The sequence below is a fragment of the Carica papaya genome, chromosome 5, assembly GCF_054855325.1.
Source record: "Carica papaya isolate Zhongbai chromosome 5, ASM5485532v1, whole genome shotgun sequence".
Classification (NCBI taxonomy): domain Eukaryota; kingdom Viridiplantae; phylum Streptophyta; class Magnoliopsida; order Brassicales; family Caricaceae; genus Carica; species Carica papaya.
The window spans coordinates 19,569,428-19,585,408 of record NC_142313.1 but is presented as its reverse complement, the minus strand read 5'-3'; the positions used below and the strand labels follow the sequence as shown (position 1 = coordinate 19,585,408).

The 15,981-nt window shown below is 44.2% G+C and overlaps 13 pseudogenes; 9 read left to right on the top strand and 4 right to left on the bottom strand.

Annotated features, from left to right (window-relative positions):
* Positions 1 to 1,458: 1,458 nt before the first annotated feature.
* LOC148254653 (5S ribosomal RNA) lies at positions 1,459 to 1,577 on the bottom strand (annotated as a pseudogene).
* Positions 1,578 to 2,853: 1,276 nt separating this feature from the next.
* LOC148254652 (5S ribosomal RNA) lies at positions 2,854 to 2,972 on the bottom strand (annotated as a pseudogene).
* Positions 2,973 to 3,790: 818 nt separating this feature from the next.
* LOC148254651 (5S ribosomal RNA) lies at positions 3,791 to 3,909 on the bottom strand (annotated as a pseudogene).
* Positions 3,910 to 5,544: 1,635 nt separating this feature from the next.
* Positions 5,545 to 5,663, bottom strand: LOC148254650 (5S ribosomal RNA; annotated as a pseudogene).
* Positions 5,664 to 6,009: 346 nt separating this feature from the next.
* Positions 6,010 to 6,128, top strand: LOC148254649 (5S ribosomal RNA; annotated as a pseudogene).
* Positions 6,129 to 6,941: 813 nt separating this feature from the next.
* LOC148254648 (5S ribosomal RNA) lies at positions 6,942 to 7,060 on the top strand (annotated as a pseudogene).
* A 347-nt stretch (positions 7,061 to 7,407) lies between these two features.
* LOC148254647 (5S ribosomal RNA) lies at positions 7,408 to 7,526 on the top strand (annotated as a pseudogene).
* Positions 7,527 to 7,874: 348 nt separating this feature from the next.
* On the top strand, positions 7,875 to 7,993 carry LOC148254646 (5S ribosomal RNA; annotated as a pseudogene).
* A 348-nt stretch (positions 7,994 to 8,341) lies between these two features.
* Positions 8,342 to 8,460, top strand: LOC148254645 (5S ribosomal RNA; annotated as a pseudogene).
* Positions 8,461 to 12,082: 3,622 nt separating this feature from the next.
* Positions 12,083 to 12,201, top strand: LOC148254644 (5S ribosomal RNA; annotated as a pseudogene).
* Positions 12,202 to 12,551: 350 nt separating this feature from the next.
* On the top strand, positions 12,552 to 12,670 carry LOC148254643 (5S ribosomal RNA; annotated as a pseudogene).
* Positions 12,671 to 13,484: 814 nt separating this feature from the next.
* Positions 13,485 to 13,603, top strand: LOC148254642 (5S ribosomal RNA; annotated as a pseudogene).
* Positions 13,604 to 13,951: 348 nt separating this feature from the next.
* On the top strand, positions 13,952 to 14,069 carry LOC148254641 (5S ribosomal RNA; annotated as a pseudogene).
* Positions 14,070 to 15,981: the final 1,912 nt, after the last annotated feature.

The window sequence follows — 15,981 nt, the reverse complement described above, 5'->3', positions numbered from 1 at the left end:
GCAACACGAGTACTTCCCAAGAGGTCACTCATCCTAATACTACTCTTGCCCAAGTACACTTAATTACAGAGTTCTGATGGGATCCGGTGAATTAGTGATTGTATAATGGCACCTGTTTCCTTCTTCGCTACAAATACATACACTCCTTCTCCTTCCCTCCCCTTCTCGCTATTTGTTTCTTTGTGCGTGCACACTGCACCTTTCATTCTCCTTTTAATATCAAGTAAAATGCCTCAGCGCCGTAACTAACATTTACAAATAAACCAGCGGACCATAGTTCCAGTCGCGCGTAACGTCGAATGACCCATCTATAAAAAAATTAGTGCAACATAAGGATTTCCCAAGAGATCACAACTCCTAGTACTACACTCGCCCAAGCACATTTAACTACAGAGTTCTAATGGGATCCAGTGAATTAGTGATGGTATAATGGCACCTGTTTCATTCCGCACTGCAAATACATATACTCCTTCTCCTTCCCTCCCCCTCGCGTAACGTTTATTTCCTTGTGTGCAAAAACAGAGGTGCAACACGAAGACTTTCCAAGAGGTCAACCATCTTAATACTACTTTCATCAAAGGACAGTTAACTGCATACTTCTTATGGGATTCGGTGCATTAGTTCTGGTTTGATCGCACCCGTCCCATTTCGCGCTACAAATGCATGTGCCCATTCTCCTTCCCTCCCCCTCTCTGTCATTTGTTTCGCTTTATGCGCACATCTCACCTATGTTTCTAGTTCTAATATCAAGAGAAATGCCCCGACGCCTCGACTCATGCCCATATGAATGGATCGCCCACCGCACCTCTGCTTTCGTTGTGCTACTATGTAAGATACTCGTAATAACACTCTTATCACGTAATGAGCTTTAATTGAATGCATAAAAAATATTAAGCAAAATTCTTGGTTGCCGTGACTCACGTTTGCGAATGAATCAGCGGACCGTCACTGTGATATTGCGTAACGTTTAATTCCCCATCTACAAATATGAGGGTTCAGCACGAGGACTTTCTAGGAGGTCACCCATCCTAGTACTACTCTCACCCAAGCACGCTTAACTACGGAGTTCTGATGAGATTTGGTGAATTATTGCTGGCATGATTAAAATTTTTCTAGTTTTCGCCACAAATACATATACCTCTTCTCATTCCCTTTTCCCTCCTGCCATTTGTTTCGCTGTGCACGTACACCTCACCTCTGCTTCTAGTTCTAATATCAAGCGAAATGCCCAGGCGCGTCAACTCATGCCTATTTGAATGGATCGACCGCCGCACCTATGTTTTCGTTGTTCTACAATGTAAGTTACTCGTAATAGTACTCGTGTTCATAATGGGCTTTAATTGAATGCACAAGAAATATTAAGCAACATATTCCGGCGCCGTGACTCACGTTTGTGAATGAATTAGTGGACCGTCACTCTAATCCCGCGTAACATTTAATACCCCGTCTGTAAAAAGAAGGGTGCAACACGAGGACTTCCCAAGAGATCACCCATCCTAGTACTACTCTTGCCCAAAAATGCTTAACTATGGAGTTCTGATGGAATCTGGTGAATTAGTGCTGGTATGATCGCACCTGTTCCATTTCGCGCTGCAAATACATATACCCCTTCTCTTTCCCTCTACCCTGTAGTTATTTTTTTCACTGTGTGTGCATCCCGCACCTCTGCTTATAATTCTAATATCAAACGAAATGCACCGGCGGCTCGACTCACACCCATATGAAATGACCGTCTGCTGCACCTCATTTTTTGTTGTTCTACAATGTAAGATGCTCGTAATGAGACTCTTATAATGTGGTGGACTTTAAATGAATACATGAAAAATATTAATCAAAATGCCCTGACATCGCGACTCACATTAACGAATGAACCGGTGGTTGTCGCGCGTAACATTTATTGCCTTGTGTGCAAAGAAACAGGTACAACACGAGGACTTTCCAAAAGGTCAACCATTTTAGAACTACTCTCACCAAAGGACATTTAATTGTAGAGTTCCTATGGGATTTGGTGCATTAGTACTGGTCTTATCGCACCCGTCTTATTCCCCACTACAAATGTAAGTGCCCCTTCTCCTTCCCTCCCCCTTCCCGTTATTTTTTTCGTTCTATGCGTACACCTCACCTGTGCTTTTAGTTCTAATATCAAGTGAAATGCCCCGGCGCCTCGACTCATGCCCATATGAACGAATCGCCTGATGCACCTCTGTTTTTGTTGTTATACTGTTTAAGATACTCGTAATAATACTCTTATCACGTGATGGGCTTTAATTGAATGCACAAAAAATATTAAGCAAAATGCCTTGGTGCTGTGACTCACGTTGGCAAATGAACCGGTTGACCGTCGCTCTGGTCCCACATAACATTTAATGCCCTGTCTGTAAAAAGAAGGGTACAACACGAGGACTTCCCAAGAGATCACCCATCCTCTAATGACTCTCGCCAAAGTACGCTTAACTGTGGAGTTCTGATGGGATCCCTTGAATTAGTGCTACTATGACGCACCACTTCCATTTTGTGCTGCAAATACATATATCCCTTCTTCTTCCCTCCCCCTCCCGTCATTTTTTTCGCGGTGCACGCATACCTCACCTCTGCTTCTAGTTCTAATATCAAGTGAAATGCCCCGGTGCCTCGACTCATGCCCATATGAACGGACCGCCCACTGCACCTTTGCTTTCATTGTTCTACTATGTAGAATACTCGTAATAACACTCTTATAACGTGATGGGCTCTAATTAAACGTGAAAAAAATATTAAGCAAAATTCTCCAGTGTCGTAACTCACGTTTGTGAATGAACCGGCGGATCGTCGCTCTAGTCCTACGTAACATTTAATGCCCCGTCTACAAAAAGAAGGGTGCAACACGAGAACTTCCCAGGAGGTCACCCATCCTAGTACTACTATCGCCCAAAAACGCTTAACTGTGGAGTTCTGATGGGATCCGGCGAATTAGTGCAGGTATGATCGTACCTATTCCATTTCGCGTTGCAAGTAGATCTACCCCTTCTCTTCCCTCCCCCCTCTAGTCATTTTTTTCGTTATGTGCGCACCCCGCACCTCTGCTTCTAATTCTAATATCAAGCGAAATGCCCAAGCGGCTCGACTCACGCATAGATGAACAGACCGTCTGTCACACCTCGTTTTTCATTGTTCTACTATCTAAGATGCTCGTAAAGATAATCTTATCACATGATGGACTATAAATGAATGCACAAAAAATATTCAGCAAAATGCCCTGACGCCGCGACTCACGGTTGCTAATGAACCGACAGGCCGTGGTTCTGGTCGCGTGTAACATTTATTTTCTCTTGCGCACAAAAATAGGTGCAACACGAGGAATTCCCAGGAGGTCACCCATCCTAGTACCACTCTTACCCAAGCCCGCTTAACTGTGCAGTTTTGATGGGATCTGGTGAATTAGTGCTGGTATGATCGCACTTGTTCCATTTTGCACTACAAATACATATACCCCTTCTCCTTCCCTCCCCCTTGATATCATTTTTTGTGCTGTGCGCGCACCCTGCACCTCTTCTTCTAATTCTGATATCAAGCGAAATGCCCGGGCGGCTCGACTTACGCCCAGATGAATGGACTGCCCGCCGCACCTCGTTTTTCATTGTTCCACTATGTAAGATGCTCGTAATAACACTCTTATAACATTGTGGACTATAAATTAATGCACGAAAAATGTTAAGCAAAATTCCCTGACGCTGCGACTCACATTTGCAAATGAACTGACAGATAGTGGTTCCGGTCGCACGTAACGTTTATTGCCTCGTGTGGAAAAAGAAGGGTGCAACACGAGGACTTTCTAAGAGGTCAACTATCTTAGTACTACTCTCACCCAAAAATGCTTAACTGTAGAGTTCTGATGGGATCCAATGAATTAGTGTTGGTATGATCGCACCCGTTCCATTTCGCGCTACAAATATATATACCCCTTCTCCTTTTCTCCCCCCATCAATTTTTTCGCTGTGCGCGCACCCCACACCTTTGCTTCTAATTCTAATATCAAGAAAAATGCTCCAGTGGCTTGACTCACGCCTGGATGAAATGAATGCACGAAGAATATTAAGCATAATGCCCAAATGCCGTGACTCACGTTTGCGAATGAACCGACAAACTGTGGTTTTAGTCGCGCGTAACGTTTATTGCCTCGTGTGCAAAAAAAATAGGTATAACATGAGGACTTTCCAAGAGGTCAACAATCCTAGTAATACTCTCACCAAAGGACACTTAACTGCAAAGTTCTTATGGGATTCGTTGTATTAGTGCTGTTCTGATCACACTCATCCCCTTCTACACTACAAATGCATGTGCCCCTTCTCCTTCCCTCCCCCCTCCCGTCATTTGTTTCGCTGTACGCGCACACCTCACCTCTGTTTCTAGTTCTAATATCAAGCGAAATGCTCCAGCACCTCAACTCATGCCCATATGAACAGATCGCCCAGCGTACCTCATTTTTCATTGTTCTACTATTTAAGCTGCTTACAATGACACTCTCATCACAAGATTGGCTTTAGTTGAATGTGTGAAAAAATATTAAGCAAAATGCTCTAGCGCCGTGACTCACGTTTGTAAATGAACCGGTAGACTGTCGCTCTGATCCTGCGTAACGTTTAACACTCAGTCTGCAAAAATAAGGGTGCAACACGAGGACTTTCGAGGAACAACCCATCCTAGTTCTACTCTTTCCCAAACATGCTTAACTGCGAAGTTCTGATGGGATCTGGTGAACTAGTGCTGGTATGATCGCACCAATTCTGGTTTCTGCCGCAAATACATATACCCTTTCTCTTTCCCTCTCCCCTTACCTCTGCTTCTAGTTCTAACATCAAGCAAAATGCCTCGACGCCTTGACACATGCTCATATGAACGGAACGCCCGCTGCACCTCATTTTTTATTTTTTTACTATGTAAAATGCTCACAATGACACGCTCATCACGTGATGGACATTAATTTAATGCGCAAAAAATATTAAGCAAAATACCCCGGCGCCTTGACTCACATTTGCGAATGAACCAGCGAACTGTCGCTCTGGTCCTATGTAATGTTTAACGTCCCGTTCGCAAAAAGAAGGGTGCAATATGAGGACTTCCCAGGAGGTCAACCATCCTAGTACTACTCTCGCCCAAGCACACATAACTGCGGAGTTCTGAATGGATCCAGTAAATTATTGCTTGTATGATCGCAACCTTTCTTATTTGCGCCGCAAATACATATGCCCCTTCTCCTTCCCTTTCCCCTCCCGTCATTTGTTTCTCTTTGCACGCACCTTACCTCTGCTTCTAGTTCTAATATCAAGCGAAATGCCCCGACGCCTCGTCTCATGCCCATATGAACGGATCGCCGCTATACATCGTTTTTCATTATTCTACTATTTAAGATACTCACAATGACACACTTATCACATGATGGGCTTTAATTGAATGCTAAAAAAATATTAAGTAAAATTTCCCGGTGCCGTGACTCATGTTTACGAATGAACCAGCGGACCGTCGCTCCGGTCCCGCGTAACATTTAACACCCCATCTACAAAAAGAAGGGTGCAACACGAGTACTTCCCAAGAGGTCACCCATCCTAGTACTACTCTCGCCCAAGCACGATTGACTGTGGAGTTCTGATGGGATCTGGTGAACTAGTACTGGTATGATCACACCCCTTCTAATTTGCGCTGCAAAGACATATATCTCTTCTCCTTCCCTCTCCCTTCCCGTCATTCGCAAATGTGAGTCATGGCACCGGGGCATTTTGTTTAATATTTTTCGCGCATTCAATTAAAGCCCACCACGTGATAAGAATGTCACTGCAAGTATCTTAAATAGTAGAAAGACAAAAAACAAGGCGTGGCGAGCAATCCGTTCATATGGGCATGCATTGAGGCACCGGGGTAATTCGCTTGATATTAGAAATAGAAGCAGAGGAGAGGTGCACGCACAGCGAAACAAATAATGGGAGGGGAGAGAGAAGGAGAAGGGGCATATGTATTTGAGGCGCAAACAAGAAAGGGTGCAATCATACCAGCACTAATTCACTGGATCCCATCAGAATTCCACAGTAAAGCGTGTTTTGGCAAGAGTAGTACTAGGATGGGTGACCTCCTAGGAAGTCTTCGTGTTGCACCCTTCTTTTTGCAGACAAGGTGTTAAACATTACATGGGACTGGAGTGACGGTTCGTCGGTTCATTCACAAATGTGATCAAGGCACCGAGGCATTTTTCTTAATATTTTTTGCACATTCGATTGAAGCCCATCACGTGATAAAAATGTCTTTGCGAGCATCTTACATAGTAGAACAACGAAAAATTAGGTGCAATCGGTGTTTTGTTCATATGGGCATGAATCGAGGGGCCGGGGCATTTCGCTCGACATTAGAACTAGAAGCAGAGGTGAGGTGCGTGCACAACGAAACAAATGACGGGAGGGGAGAGAGAGGGAGAAGGGCTATATGTATTTCCGGTGCAAACCAAAACGGGTGCGATCATACTAGCATTAGTTCACCGGATCCCATCAGAACTCCGCAGTTAAGCAAGCTTGGATGAGACTAGTACTAGGATGGGTGACCTCCTTGAAATTTGTCGTGTTGACCCCTTCTTTTTGCAGACAGGGCATTAAACGTTATGCTGGACTAGAGCGACGATCTACTGATTCATTCACAAATGTGATCACAACGCAAGGGTATTTTGTTTAATATTTTTTGCGCATTTAATTAAAGCCCACCACGTGATAAGAATGTCACTGCAAGTATCTTAAATAGTAGAAAGACAAAAAATAAGGCGTGGCGAGCGATCCGTTCATATGGGCATGCATTGAGGCACCGGGGTAATTCACTTGATATTAGAAATAGAAGCAGAGGAGAGGTGCGCGCACAGCGAAACAAATAATGGGAGGGGAGAGAGAAGGAGAAGGGGCATATGTATTTGAGGTGCAAACAAGAAAGGGTGCAATCATACCAGCACTAATTCACTGGATCCCATCAGAATTCCACAGTAAAGCGTGTTTTGGCAAGAGTAGTACTAGGATGGGTGACCTCCTAGGAAGTCTTCGTGTTGCACCCTTCTTTTTGCAGACAAGGTGTTAAACATTACATGGGACTGGAGTGACGGTTCGTTGGTTCATTCACAAATGTGATCAAGGCACCGAGGCATTTTTCTTAATATTTTTTGCACATTCGATTGAAGCCCATCACGTGATAAAAATGTCTTTGCGAGCATCTTACATAGTAGAACAACGAAAAATTAGGTGCAACCGGTGTTTTGTTCATATGGGCATGAATCGAGGGGCCGGGGCATTTCGCTTGACATTAGAACTAGAAGCAGAGGTAAGGTGCACGCACAGCGAAACAAAAGATGGGAGGGGAGAGAGAAGGAGAAGGGGCATATGTATTTGCGGCACAAACAAGAAAGGGTGCGATCATACCAATACTAGTTTACTAGATCCCATCAGAACTCTGCAAAAAAGCGTGCTTGGGCATGAGTAGTACTAGGATGGGTGACCTCCTGGGAATTCCTCGTGTTGCACCCTTCTTTTTGCAGATGGGGTATTAAACGTTACGCGGGACCGGAGCGACGGTCCGTTGGTTCATTAACAAATATGAACCACGGCGCCAGGGCATTTTGCTTAAGATTTTTTGCGTATTCAACTAAAGCCCCTCACGTTATGAGAGTGTCATTGCGAGCATCTTAAATAGTATAACAACAAAAAATGAGGTGCGGCGGGCGATCCCTTCATATGGACATGGGTCGAGGCGCCAGGGCATTTCGCTTGATATTAGAACTCGAAGCAGCGGTGCGGTGCGCGCACAACAAAACAAATGATGGGAAGGTAGAGAAAAGGAGAAGGGGCATATGTATTTGTGGTGCAAAATAGAAAGGGTGTGATCATACCAGCACTAGTTCACCGAATCCCATTAAAACTCTACAGTTATGCGTTCTTGGGCGAGAGTAGTACTAGGATGGGTTACCTCCTAGGAAGTTCTCGTGTTGCACCCTTAATTTTGCAGACGTGGCGTTAAACATTACGCGAGACCGGAGCGACAGTCCACCGGTTCATTTGCAAACGTGAGTCACGATGCTGGGGCATTTTGCTTAAGATTTTTTGCGTATTCAACTAAAATCCCTCACATGATGAGAGTGTCATTGCGAGCATCTTAAATAATAGAACAACAAAAAATGAGGTGCAGCGGGTGATCCCTTCATATGCCCATGGGTCGAGGCACCAGGGCATATCGCTTGATATTAGAACTCGAAGCAGAGGTGAGGTGCCCGTACAATGAAACAAATAACGGGCAGGGAGAGGGAGGGAGAAGGGGCATATGTATTTGTGGTGCAAAATAGAAAGGGTGTGATCATACCAGCACTAGTTCACTGGATCCGATCAGAACTCCGTAGTTACACGTTCTTAGGCGAGAGTAGTACTAGGATGGGTGACCTCCTAGGAAGTTCTCATGTTGCACCCTTTATTTTGCAGACGTGGCGTTAAACATTACTCGGGACCGGAGCGACGCTCCACCGGTTCATTTGCAAACGTGAGTCACAGTGCTGGGGCATTTTGCTTAAGATTTTTTGTATATTCAACTAAAGGCTCTCACATGAGAGAGTGTCATTGCGAGCATCTTAAATAATATAACAATAAAAAATGAGGTACGGCGGGTGATTCCTTCATATGGGCATGGGTCGAGGTGCCAGGCATATCGCTTGATATTAGAACTCGAACCAGAGGTGAGGTGCCCGTACAACGAAACAAATGACGGGAAGGGAGAGGGAAGGAGAAGGGGCATATCTATTTGCGGTGCAAAATAGAAAGGGTGTGATCACCAGCACTAGTTCACCGGATCCCATCATAACTCCGCAGTTATGCGTTCTTGGGCGAGAGTAGTACTAGGATGGGTGACCTTCTGGCAAGTTCTCATGTTGCACCATTCTTTTTGCAGATGGGGCATTAAACGTTACATGGGACCAGAGCGACAGTCCACCGGTTCATTCGCAAACGTGAGTCACGGCATCTGGGCATTTTGCTCAATATTATTCGTGCATTTAATTAAAGCCCATCACGCGATAAGAGTGTTATTATGAATATCTTACATAGTAGAACAACGAAAACAGATGTGCAGCAGGAGATCCATTTATATGGGCATGAGTCTAGGCGTCAGGGTATTTTTATTGATATTAGAACTAGAAGAAGAGGTGAGGTGTGCGCGTACAGCAAAACAAATGACGGGAGGGTGGAGGGAAGGAGAAGGGCCACATGCATTTGTAGTGTAGAATAGGACGGGTGTTATCAGACAAGCACTATTGCTCTGAATCCTGTAAGAACTCTGCAGTTAAGTGTCCTTTGGTGACAGTAGTTCTAAGATGGTTGACCTCTTGGAAAGTCCTCGTGTTGCACCTGTTTCTTTGCACACGAGGCAATAAACATTACGCGCGAAAAGAACCACAGTCCCTCGGTTCATTTACAAACGTGAGTCACAGTGTTGGGGCATTTTGTTTAATATTTTTTGTGCATTCATTAAAGCCCATCACGTGATGAGAGTGTCATTACGAGCATCTTAAGTAGTAAAACAACGAAAAACAAGGTACGACGGGTGATCCATTCATATGGGCATAAGTCGAGGCGCTGGAATATTTCGCTTGATATTAGAAATAGAAGCAGAGGTGAGGTTCGCGTACAGTGAAACAACTGTCGGGAAGGGAGAGGGAAGGAGAAGCGATATATATATTTACAGCGCAAACAATAAAGGGTGCTATCATACCAGCACTAGTTCTTTGGATTCTATCAGAACTTCGCAGTTAAGTGTGCTTAGGCGAGAGTAGTACTAGGATTGGTGACCTGCTGGGAAGTCTTTGTGTTGCACAATTCTTTTTACAGATGAGACGTTAAACATTATGCAGGACCGGAGCGACGGTCTGCCGGTTCATTTGCAAACGTGAGTCACGATGCCAGGGCATTTTGCTTAATATTTTTTGTACATTCAACATAAGCCCATCACGTGATAAGAGTGTTATTACGAGTATCTTACATAGTAGAACAACAAAAACAGAGTTACGGCAGACAATCCGTTCATATGAGCATGAGTCGAGGTGCCGGAAAAATTCACTTGATATTAGAAGTAAAAGAAGGGGTGAGGTGTGTGCGTACAACGAAACAAAAGATGGGGGGGTGGGGAGGAGAGGAGAAGGGGTATATGTATTTGTGACATGAACTAGAACGGCTGCGATCACACCAACACTAATTCACCTGATCCAATCAGAACTCCGCAGTTAAGCATTTTCTGGTGAGAGTAATATTAGGATGGGTGACCTCCTAGGAAGTCCTTTTGTTGTACCCCTTCTTTTGCAGACGGGGCATTAACGTTGCGCGGGACCAGAGCGACAATCCGTCGGTTCATTCGCAAACGTGAGTCACGGTGCCGGGGCATTTTGCTTAATATTTTTTGTGCATTCAATTATATCCCATCACGTGATAAGAGTGTTATTACAAGTATCTTATATAATAGAACAACGAAAATAAAGTTGCGGCGGGTAATCTATTTATATGGGCTTGAGTCGAGGCGTCGGGGCATTTCCTTTGATATTAGAACTATAAGCAGAGGTGAGGTGTGCGTGTACAGTAAAACAAATGATGGGAGGGGAAGGGAAGGAGAAGGGGCACATGTATTTGTAGTGTAGAATGGGACGGGTGCTATCACACCAGCACTATTGCACTAAATCCTGTAAGAACTTTGTAGTTAATTGTCCTTTGGTGAGAGTAGTTCTTAGATGGTTGACCTCTTAGAAAGTCCTCGTGTTGAACCTATTTCATTGCACACGAGGAAATAAACGTTACGCGCGAAAGGAATCATGGTCCGTCGGTTCATTTGCATACGTGAGTCGTGGCGTTAGGGCATTTTTCTTAATACTTTTTTGTGCATTCATTTATAGTCCACTACGTTATAAGAGTCTTGTTACGAGTATTTTACATAGTATAACAACGAAAAATAAGGTGCGGCAGGCGGTCATTTCATCTTGGCGTAAATCGAGCTATCGGGGTATTTCGCTTGAAACTAGAATTAGAAGAAGAGGTGTGGGGTGCATGCACAACGAAAAAAATGACGGGAGGGAGGAGGGAAGGAGAAGGGGTACATGTATTTGATGCGGGAAATGAAACAGGTGCAATCATACCAGCACTAATTAATCGTATCCCATCAGAACTCCACAATTATGTGTGCTTGAGCGAGAGTAGTACTAGGATGGGTGACCTTCTAGCAAGTTCTGATGTTGCACCATTCTTTTTACAGATGGGGCATTAAACGTTACGTGGGACCAGAGCGACAGTCCACCGGTTCATTCGCAAATGTGAGTCACAGCGCCGGGGCATTTTGCTTAATATTTTTCGTGCATTCAATTAAAGCCCATCGATAAGAGTGTTATTACGAGTATCTTACATAGTAGAACAATGAAAATAGATGTGCGGTAGGAGATCTATTTATATGGGTATGAGTTGAGGCGTCGGGGCATTTTTCTTGATATTAGAACTAGAAGCAGAGGTGAGGTGTGCGCGTACCGGAAAACAAATGACGGGAGGGTGGAGGGAAGGAGAAGGGCCACATGCATTTATAATGTAGAATGGGACGGGTGCTATCAGACAAGCACTATTACTCTGAATCTTGTAAGAACTCTGCAGTTAAGTGTCCTTTGGTGAGAGTAGTTCTAAGATGGTTGACCTCTTGGAAAGTCCTCGTGTTGCACCTGTTTCTTTGCACACGAGGCAATAAACATTACACGAGAAAGGAACCACGGTCCGTCGGTTCATTTACAAACGTGAGTCATGGCATTAGGAAATTTTGCTTAAATAATTTTCGTGCATTCACTTATAGTCCACCACGTTATAAGAGTCTCATTATGAGCATCTTACATAGTAGAACAACGAAAAACGAGGTGCTGCAGGCGGACTGTTAATCTGAGCGTGAGTCAAGCCGCCGCGACATTTCGCTTGATATTAGAATTAGAAGAAGAAATGCAGAGTGCACGCACAATAAAAAAAATAACGGGAAGGAGGAGAGAAGGAGAAAGGGTATATGTATTTGCAGCGCAAAATGGAATGGGTGTGATCATACCAGCACTAATTCATTGGATCCCACCAAAACTCCACAGTTAAGTGTTTTTGGGTGAGAATAGTACTAGGATGGATAACCTCCTGGGAAATTATCATGTTGCACCCTTCTTTTTGCAGACAAGACGGTAAACATTACGCAGGACCAGAGCGACGGTCTGCTAGTTTATTTACAAACGTGAGTCACAGTGCCGGGGCATTTTTCTTAATATTTTTTGTGCATTCAATTAAAGCTCATCACGTGATAAGAGTGTTATTACGAGTATCTTACTTAGTAAAATAATGAAAACAGAGATGCGGTGGCCGATCTGTTCATATGGCCATGAGTCGAGGCGCCGGGGTATTTTGCTCGATATTAGAACTACAAGCAGAGGTGAGGTGTGTACGCAAAGCGAAACAAATTATGGGAGGGGGGAGGGAAGCAAAAGGGGTATATGTATTTGCGGCGCGGAATTGAATGGGTGCGATCATACCAGCACTAATTCACCGGATCCAATCAGCACTCTGCGGTTAAGCGTGCTTGGGTGAGAGTAGTACTAGGATGGGTGACCTCCTGGGAGGTCCCCGTGTTGCACCCTTCTTTTTGCAAACAGGACATTAAATGTTTTTTAGAACCAGAGCGACGGTCTGCCGGTTCATTCGCAAACATGAGTCACGGCGCCTGAGTATTTTTCTTAATATTTTTTGCGCATTCAATTAAAGCCCATCACGTGATAAGAGTGTCCTTGCGAGCATCTTACATAGTAGAACAACGAAAAATGAGGTGCGACAGGTTGTTCATTCATATGGGCATGAATCGAGGTGCTGGGCATTTCGCTTGATATTAGAACTAGAAGCAGAGGTGAGGTGCGCACACAGCGAAACAAATGATGGGAGGGGAGAGGGAAGGAGAAGGGTTATATGTCTTTGCGGTGCAAACTAGAACGGGTGCGATCATACAAGCTCTAGTTCACTGGATCTCATTAGAACTTCATAATTAAGCGTGTTTGGGCGAGAGTAGTACTAGGATGAGTGACCACCAAGGAAGTTGTCGTATTGCCCCCTACTTTTTACAGACGAGGCTTTAAACATTACGCAAGACTTGAGCGACAGTCCGTCGGTTCATTTGCAAACTAGAGTCACGGTGCCGGGGCATTTTGCTTAATATTTTTTGCACATTCTATTAAAGCCCATAATGTGATAAGAGTATCATTGTGAGTATCATACATAGTAGAATAAGAAAAATTGAGGTGCAGGGGGCAATTCATTCATATGGGCTTGAGTTGAGGCGCCGAGGCATTTTGCTTGATATTAGAACTAGAAACAGAGGTGAGGTGCGCGCATAGTGAAACAAATGATGGGAGGGGAGAGGGAAGGAGAAGGGGTACATGTCTTTGCGGCCCAAACTAGAACGGGTGCGATCATACCAGCTCTAGTTCACTGGATCCCATTAGAACTTCGCAGTTAAGTGTGCTTGGGTGAGAGTAGTACTAGGATTGGTGACCTCCTAGGAAGTCCTTGTGTTGCACCTTTCTTTTTGTAGTTGAGGTGTCAACGGTTATGCAGAATTAGAGCGACAGTCCACCGATCCATTCGCAAATGAGAGTCACGGCGTCGGGTCATTTTTCTCAAATTTTTGTGTGTATTCAATTAAAATTCATAACGTTATAAGAGTATCATTGCGAGTATCATACATTGTAAAATAATGAAAAACGAGGTGCGGCAGGTGATCCGTTCATATCGGCATGAGTCGAGGCACCGGGGCATTTTGTTTGATATTAGAACTAGAAGCAGAGGTTAAGTACACGCACAACAAAACAAATGACGGGAGGGGAAAGGGAAGGAGAAGGGGTATATATATTTGAGGTGCAAATAAGAACGAGTGCGATCATACCAGCACTAGTTCACCAGATCCCATCAGAACTTTGTAGGTAAGTGTGCTTGGGCGAGAGTAGTACTAGGATCGGTGACCTGCTGGAACTACTTGTGTTGTACTCTTCTTTTTGCAGACGGGTCGTTAAACGTTATGCGGGACCGGAGCGACGGTTCGCCGGTTCATTCGCAAATGTGAGTCACGACGTCGGGACATTTTTCTCAAATTTTTTTGTATATTCAATTAAAATCCATCATGTGATAAGAGTGTTATTAAGAATATCTTACATAATAGAACAACAAAAACAGAGGCGCCGACGCATTTCGCTTGATATTAGAACTAGAAACAAACATGCGGTGTGCACACACATCGAAACAAATAACGGGAGGGGGGAGGGAAGGAGAAGGGATATATATATATTTAAAGTGCGAATTATAATAGGTTTGATCATACCAACACTAATTCACTGGATCCCATGAAAACTCTGCAGTTAAGCGTGCTTCGGTGGGAGTAGTACTAGGATGGGTGAACTATTGGGAAGTCCTTGTGTTACACCCTTTTTTTTGCAGACAGGGCGTTAAACGTTATGTGGGACTGGAGTGACAGTCTGCCGGTTCGTTCGTAAAAGTGAGTCACAGTGCCAAGCATTTTGCTTAATATTATTCATGCATTCAATTATAGCCCACCACGTGATAAGAGTGTTATTACGAGTATCTTATATAGTAGAAAATAAAAAATAGAGGTGCGGCAGGTGATCCATTCATCTAGCCATGAATCAAGGCGCCAGGGCATTTGTCTTGATATTAAAACTAGAAAAAGAGGTGAGGTGTGATTGTACAGTGATACAAATGATCGAAGGAGGGAGGGAAGCCGAAGTGGCACATGCATTTGTAGCGGGGAATGGAACGGGCGCGATCCGTCCAGCACTAACGCACTGAATCCCATAAGAACTCTGCAGTTAAATGTCCTTGGAATCCCACTGAATCCTCGTTTTGCACCTGTCTTTTTTCGGATGGAGTGTTAAACACTACGCGTGACCGGAGACGCAGTCCACCGGTTCATTCATCAGCGTGAGTCTTGGTGCCATGGCATTTTGCTTCATATTTTTCGTTCATTCATTTACAGTCCACCATGTAATAAGAGTGTTATTACGATTAGCTTACATAGTAGAATAATAAAAAATGAGGTGCGGCGGACGGTCCATTCATCTGATCGCGAGTTGAGCTATCGGAGCATTTCACTTAATATTAGAATTAGAAGCAGAGGTGCAGGGTGTGCGCACAGTGAAAAAAATGACGGGAGGGGAGAGGGAAAGAGAAGGGGTATATTTATTTACAGCGCGAAATGGAACAAGTGCGCTAATACCAACACTAATTCACCGGATCCCATTAAAACTCCACCGTTAAGCATTTTTGGGCGAGAGTAGTATTAGGACGGGTGACCACCTGGGAAGTCCTCGTGTTGCACCCTTTTTTTCGTAGATGGGGTGTTAAACGTTACATGGGACCAGAGCGACGATCTACCAGTTCATTCGCAAATGTGAGTCACGACGCTGGGACATTTTGCTTAATATATTTTTTGCATTTAATTAAAGTCCATCAAGTGATAAGAGTGTTATTACGAGTATCTTACATAATAGAACAATGAAAATAAAGTTGCAGCGGGCGATCCGTTCATATGGGCATGGGTCGAGGTGCCAAGGCATTTTACTTGATATTAGAACTAGACGCAGAGGTGAGGTGTGCGCGCATAGCAAAACAAATGACAGGAGGGGAGAGGGAAGGAGAAGGGGCACATGCACTTGTAGCGCGAAATGGGACGGGTGCGATCATACCAGCATTAATGCACCGAATCCCATAAGAACTCTGCAGTTAAGTGTCCTTGGGTGAAAGTAGTACTAAAATGGTTGACCTCTTAGAAAGTCCTCGTGTTGTACCTATTTTTGTGCAAATGAGAAAATAAACGTTACGCGTGACCAGAACCACGGTCTGTCAGTTCATTCACAAATGTGAGTTCCAGCGTCAGGGCATTTTGCTT